The sequence below is a fragment of the Aethalodelphis obliquidens genome, unplaced genomic scaffold (assembly GCF_003676395.1).
Source record: "Aethalodelphis obliquidens isolate GAN/ISIS:26980383/991018 unplaced genomic scaffold, ASM367639v1 scaffold26, whole genome shotgun sequence".
NCBI lineage: Eukaryota > Metazoa > Chordata > Mammalia > Artiodactyla > Delphinidae > Aethalodelphis > Aethalodelphis obliquidens.
Genome location: NW_020837970.1, coordinates 11,790,700 through 11,797,796, shown reverse-complemented (window position 1 = coordinate 11,797,796; position 7,097 = coordinate 11,790,700).

Here is a 7,097-nt window from a genome sequence, read left to right as displayed (position 1 = left end):
TCCTGATTCCAGGCATCAGAGCTGAGCTGGACAGAAGGAAAACAGCCTTTCGGTGTCTGGGGCTCTTCCCAACAATGGTGCAAATGAAAGGACTGGGCCTGTTTCCTGAGTGGGGGTGGAGAGCCCTGGAGAGGGCGGGAGGAGAATGCTGCAGTGAATCCAGGCCGGTTGATACCCTGCCGCAGGCTCCCTGTGTGACCTTGGGCAAGTCCCTTCCCTGTCTCTCCATCTGCAAAATGCAGGTTACTGAGATCCCTCCCACCATGGACTTTCTGTGATAAGATCACAGTGGTGGCTCTAAGGAGACCTTCTGATAAAGGGTAGAAAAGGCTCTCCTGAGAGACAGTATACTACTAATACAAAGACAAGAAGAACAGCTGCTGTTTCCTCAGTGCCTCCCATGGGCCAGGCACTGTCCAGTTCACTTGCCTGACCTTAGGTAATGCTTATAACACTCGGGGGGCATTATTCTCCTCATTTAACAGATGAAGAAACTGAGATCAGTGAGGTTAGGCAACTTGTCAGAGGTCACAGGGCGGGAAGGTCTGTGCCACCAATCCAATCCATCACCTAGCCCTGTTGAAGAACTTGGACATTTGAAAGTGCTGAAAATCTCCAAGGTCCCTCTGGGTCTCCAGAAACAGGTTGGGAGGCCAGAGTTATCCCTTCCTGAGCTTGCGGATAGCCTGCCTCCCAGACCCACTGCGGAGACTGACCCTGGCCCAGGTCCAACAGGTGATTCTGAGGTCAGTTTCTTTCAGGAGGCTTTTGCATAGCCAGAGAAGAGTGGGGGGCTGTTTGGCCTGGGGAGACCTTTGCTCACCCACAGCAGGGACCCCAGGCAGTTCAGAATGGCCTGGGGGCTATCTCTCTCTCTAGCCCTCCCCAGGGGTAGAGTTGTTCACACACTCCCCACCCACGGACAGGCACACTCTTGGCCACATCGTGTCCTGGGGACTCTGAGGACCCACAGGCCTAAGCCCAGCATGACCTGGCACTGGCCGCAGTTGGGCAGGCCTGCTTCCCTTCAGACCCAAGGCCACAGGCCGGGAAGGAAATGAAGGTGGGAGGAGCCCAGAAACGCTGACTTTGTTGGAAAGCTGCCTGGGAGGGAGGAAGCACAGAAAGGCCTGGCCCGGGGCTGTGGGCAAAACCAGCAAAGCCGCCCTGGCGTCTCTGTAGATTCAGGGCCACAAGGGCCTCTCCTGGGCCACCCAGCCCTGGCTTGTGGCTAGGAGACTGGGGTAAGAGGCCTGATGATGTCGCACTGTAAATGAGGGACTGAGCCCAAGCCTGGCCCTGGCTGCCCAGACTATGGGGCTTTTTCCCTCACCAGCAGCCAGGGGCGGGGGGGCGGTGGCAGCCAGTGGGCAAAGAAACACCTATAGCTTAAACAAGCCCCTTCCCTGAGAGTCCAACCTGGGAATCTGCACTTCTGAGCCCAACATCAAGAAACGAATAAAACAAAGATACACAAATGAAACAAACAAAGGCCCTTTGCTTTTGTAAGAGGGCAGAAGCCCCTCCAAGCTGAGGCAAATCTGACAAAACCCTTGAGCCTAGATCTGAGCTCCTGAACCCCCCTGACATGTAGCCTACGGGGGACAGGTGTCTTGCCGGCCCACAAGTGACTTGACCACTCACTCTGCACTCACTTTCCTGGTTGTGGCAATGGGACTATAAATTGCCTGCCGAGGTCAGGGTTTCTCAACCTCAGCACGACTGACATTTTGGGCCAGATAGTGTGGATGGCTGTCCTGTGCCTTGTAGTATGTTTAGCAGCATCCCCGGTCTCCCCCGCTGGAAACCCCTCCCAGTTGTGACAAACAAAAATATCTCCAGCCTCTGCCAAATGTCCCCTGGAGGACTACATGGTCCCCAGTTAAGAACCACTGCTCTAGATCCATTCTTCCCTTCTTTGGTAATAAGACTTTTGATTTTCAGCTGACATGTAGCCAGCAGGGTCAAAGACCAAGGAGCAAGACCATCCTTGCAGTTATGTGTGGCCATGTGACCAAGATCTGGCCAAGGAGAGGTAGGCAGAAGTGCAACTTCCAGGAAGTGTCTTTAAAGGGAAGGTGTGTGTCCTTATGACCTCTTGTCCATTCCCACTGGGTAGAATACAAGTATGATCACCAGAGCTGGGTCACTCTTGGGTCATGACGTTGTTGGCAAGTGCTAAGATGGCAGAACACACGGTGAGAGAGAAAGAGGCTGGGTCCTGGGTGACCACGGAGCTGCTGTGGTAGAGATGGGCTCTACCGCCGGACTTCTCACATGGGAGGACTGAACTTGAGTCACTGCTATCTTGTCTATCTCCCCCAGAGCCGATTTTAGCCTCTGATGAACTCTCCTGACGCCATGGCCTCTTGTCAGTCACAGTCAAATCTCATCCTGAGTAACACATGAGATATAACTCTGCTATCCTTGCAGCTTCAATCACCCACCGTCTACATGTCTGTGACCTTCAGATTTGCCCCAGCCCAGTTCTGGTAGTTCACTGGACTACTCCGCACAGCTGCTGTTCTCTCCCCAACCTGCCCCTCCCCGGATACTCCCCATCTCAGGAAAGGGCACCTCCACACCCCCAGCACCCCCGTGAGGCATCTCTGATTCCCCTCCCCCCACTCCATCTCTCACATCCACAAGACCCCAAATCCCCTAATCTGCTTCCTAAAAAGGATCTATTCCTCCACTCCACCTCCAATGTCAGTGTCCCAGCTCAGGCTCTCACCACTCCACAACTGGTCCATCACAACCACCTCCTGACTGGTCTCCCTGCCTCCAGTCCTCACCCTGCAGCCTGTCCCTGCCTTCTTTAAAACCCTCCCATGACTCCCTTTGGTCCAAATTTTCTGGGGAACATCATGATCCCCTGCCTTCTGCCACCTCATTTCCCATCCCCTCACCCTTCCCTCAGCACCTCCTACTACAGGATACTACACAGAATTTGCCCAGTTCCAGGAATATGCTGTGATTCTCTGTTTCTGCACATGCTGTTCCCTCTCTCAAATACTCTCCCCAGCTCCTGTTTGGTAACCTCTTACTCCTCCTTCAAGGCCCAGGCAAAGGTCACCTCCTCCATGAGGCCTTGCCTGATTCCCTCAGCAAAAGCAGCCTGTTGATCTCTCCTCTATGCTGCTGCAGAACTCGCCCCTCTAACTCGGGGCTGATCCCACTGTGTTTGCTGAGTCAGGATGTCTGTCTCATTTTGTCGTACTTGGAATCCACAGGACCTAATGTAATGTTGGCAAGGCGTGGGTGTCCGACACACAGTACTGTTACCCATTTACTAAGCCCTTACTCTGTGCCAGCCTCTGAGCTAGATGCTTTATCAAAATTACCTCATTTTATCCTCAAGATCACGCTGCTGGGAGAGATGAGACTGAGATTCAGAGAGGTTGAGCAGCTGCTTCAGGTCACACAGCTTGTGCACAGCCGTGTCAGAGACGGATTCTCCATCTGCTACACTTGATTCCCCCTTAGGATCTGGCCTCACCCCCACTGCCAACCCGAGGGTCTCCAAGGAAGCCCCAATCACCAGAGCTAACCAGACCTGGGTGTGGAAAAAGCCCTTTGTCCTTTTCTTCAACTAACAAGTTGGGATTTGTTGAAAAGGAACTTTAAATCGGAAACCAAGAAAAAGCACCCCCAAATAATTTTTTTTTTTTTTTAACAAAACAGATGGGCAAGTTCAGGTCCTCCCTCAGAGCTGTTACTTCCTCCACTGTAAAACCAGCAGGAGGTACTCGATGGTCTCAGAGATCCTTATCAGTCCTGATATCCTGTGATTCCTCAATTAGTTTCTCAGATGGACCGCGGGCTGGTAGGTTTTGTTGGGCCACAGCTAAGGAAGGAGGAGGGTAGGGTCCTGTTGCAGGCTGCCTAGCCCCCACCCAGCTCTCCTCCCCTTTAGGACTTGACCTTAGAGGGCGAAGGGAGAAAGACACTTGCCCAAGGGCCTCCTCCTGCCTCCTCCCAACTCTCTCTCTCCCGCCCTGCCTGACCAGCTTGAGGGCTGGGCTGGGCTAGATAGGCCTACAGCTTGGAGTCCAGACTGCATGCTTCCTGCATGGTCTGCAAGAGTCCTGTCCCCTCTCTTGGCCTGTTTACTCATCTTCCCTCCACGGGTCACCACCCACTCTGACGTCCCAGGCCCTGGCTTCTCCTCCCCACTCCTGCCAGTGGGACCCTCTGGAAAGCCCCACTCAGAGCCGACAGGAAGGGGAGAGGGGAGGCTCGTGGGCGAGTTCCTGTGGAGGCTCAGGCTCTCAGCCGTAGCCGTTGGAGCCTGTCGTTTCCCTTCCCCCGCCCACCCAGCCGGGAGGCCGAGAGAAGTTTCATCACTGCCGAGTTGTTGTCCTTATAAGGGAAGGGCCTCCCGAGCCTCTCCCTGGGGCCCTGGCTGGCTGGTGGAGAGCCAGGCCAGCCTCAGGGTGTCCTTCAGGAAAGGTGGGGATGCCCCAAGCCCCAAGTCAGCCCGAATTCCCCTGGGCTGAGTGTCCATCTGAAGTCAGAGACTCTCCAGAGAAGAAACAGGAAGCAGTCGAGTGTCAGCCCAGGTCAGGAACCCAGAGGGTCAAATCCCAGGTCCCAACACTAACCTGTGGTCTCCTAGGCACGTTGTTTAAGCCTCGGTTTCCTAAGCTGTCAAAGGAGTGAACAGAAATACATCTTCCTCATGAGACCACTGGTGACAGTGAGAGACCAAAACAGGCCTGCCAAGTAGTAGGTGCTCTGTGAGGCCAGGTGGCTGGGGTTTACTAACCTCATCTTCTGTGAGGCAGACCATGGGCTAAGCGTTCCACAACAATCCTGTGAAGAAGGGAGAATTAGCCCATTTGACAGACAGGAAAAACTGAGGCACATTTTACCTAAGGTCACTCATTCATGGCTGGGGTTTGAATCTAGATATGTCTGCCTCCAAATCTAAAGTCATGTTTTTCTACTTATACCCTGCTGCTTCCCCCAGGAACTCTGTTCCTGTAAACACAATTATGACAACAGGGCAGAATTTCCACCATCACCTCTCCACCCTCCACATCCCCCCACAGAGCCTCCTCGTAACGTCACAGAAACCGCCACTTGAGTGAGTTCGTGAGATCTTTTCTGACAGTCCTGCCTCACGTCTGGGACATGAGAGTAGGGGTCAGGGAGGCTGGGAGGCAGGAACACAGGGCTTGGAAGGCATAAAATATGGTGGCTCCAGAAAGACACAGGGAGCTTCCAGGGTCCAGGCTCAGGTGGGGGCAGAGGGAGGGGCAATCTGGATGTCCCCTTCCCCACCAGAACCCCCGGTCTGTCCTGGGTCCCACCTGTGTTTTGCAAAACCCCACAGGACTTCAGGCCACTGAGATATCGGGGACGCGTATTCAAAAGAAAAAGGCTCCGTTTCTCTGCACAGGCCTCCAGCCCCTAGGGCCAGAAGGAAAGAAAGTTCTCACCACATCCTTCCTCAGTCTTGCGGCTGGCTGGCCACTGACACCTTCCCAGCAGCTGCTCCCTTCAAGGCGTCCCTCGGGAGGAGACTTTGTTCCTGGGCCAGGGTGGGAGTATGCCCCCGTCGATAAAGGGACTTCTCTCCCTTACTTTGGTTCCTCCTTAACGATAAGGTGAAATGGCCCACCTTCTGCAGGCCACCCACTTGGTATGGTGGACACACGTCAGGTCAGTGGCAGGGGAATTCAGGAGGGATACGAAAGTCATAGAACAGTCAATAAGCCCGGGCCAGGTGCTTCCTGTTGTGTTGACCACCAGGCCTTTCCAGCAGCCCTCACAGATAAGGAAGGGAGCCGGCCTTTGGGGAGCACTGTGGTGCTTTCCCACGTGGGGAGCGGGTGGCACTGCAATCTCCCTCTTATGAGTGAGGAAACTGAGGCCCCGGGAGGCTGAGATTCACTGAAGTCCCTGGGTGGGACTTGACACCTTCCCAGCAGCTTGACTTGAGTGGAGCTCTGTCTACTGGCCCAGGGGTTTCCAAAGAGCACTCAGCAAAGCCCTGGGGTCCTGCTGAGATGTATTAGGGGTGCCCCAGGCATAAGGCAGGGCCCAGGATCACCCTAACCAGGACCAGGCTCTGAGGTTAAAACGACAGCTGGAATCATTTTGAACCATCATAGGAAACACCTGTTCAGGCAAGACTCATCAATGGAGATTAGATCTAAGGGGAAATTTTGATGTGGTGCAACATATTTGCGCATGGTCTTTAATACAAAGTCTCCCAGATTGCTTATTAGTTACATGAGAAAAATGTAACCATACAACAGAAAAATCAGACACTTTGACTGGGTGATCCAAATAAGCATCACCAGTAAAAGTCGGATGGAGGCTATGTTTCCAGGTGTGATTCCCTGAGAAGGACCTAGTATTGCCTATGCAGTTCTCTGGCTGAGACTCTATAACCTTGATCTAATTATGAAGTAACCGCAGACCAACCCCATATGAACAATATTCTATTAAAAAGCTGGGGAGGACTGTAGTCTTCAAAAATACCCACATCATGAAAGATAAAGGCTGTGGAAACATTTCAGATTAAAGGAGACTCGAAGAGACATGTATGTAATATTCAACCCTACACTGGAGGCAACATGTGATTAAACGATATTATTGGGTCTAACGACAAAATCAGAATATGAACAGTAAGTATTCTATCGGTGTTAAATTTACTGAAGTTGATAACTGCACTACGATTAATGAGAGAATATGCTTATTTTTAGGATATACACACTGAAGTATTTAGGGGAAAGGGGCCATGATAACTAACCCTCCAAAGACTCAGAGAAAAAATTGTGTGTATATTACAGAGAGAAGGCACTCGAAAGACAAGCCAACAGGTCAATCTGAGTAGAGTATATGCGTGTTCTCTGTACTATACTTACGCTCGTAACTTTTCTCTGTGTTTGAAATTATTTCCAAATGAAGTTTTTAAAAACTGAAAAGCATTGTTCCCTGACACTTGGCCTCCGGGCTGTAGAAACGTGTTGGGGGCAGGGGATGAGACTGGAGCACCTGGCCGAGTTTAGCGAAGGTGGAGCACTGAGGGAGGGCGAGGCCCCCAGCCTGGACTATGGGAAGTGGGCCCTCGAAGAGAGCTTGGA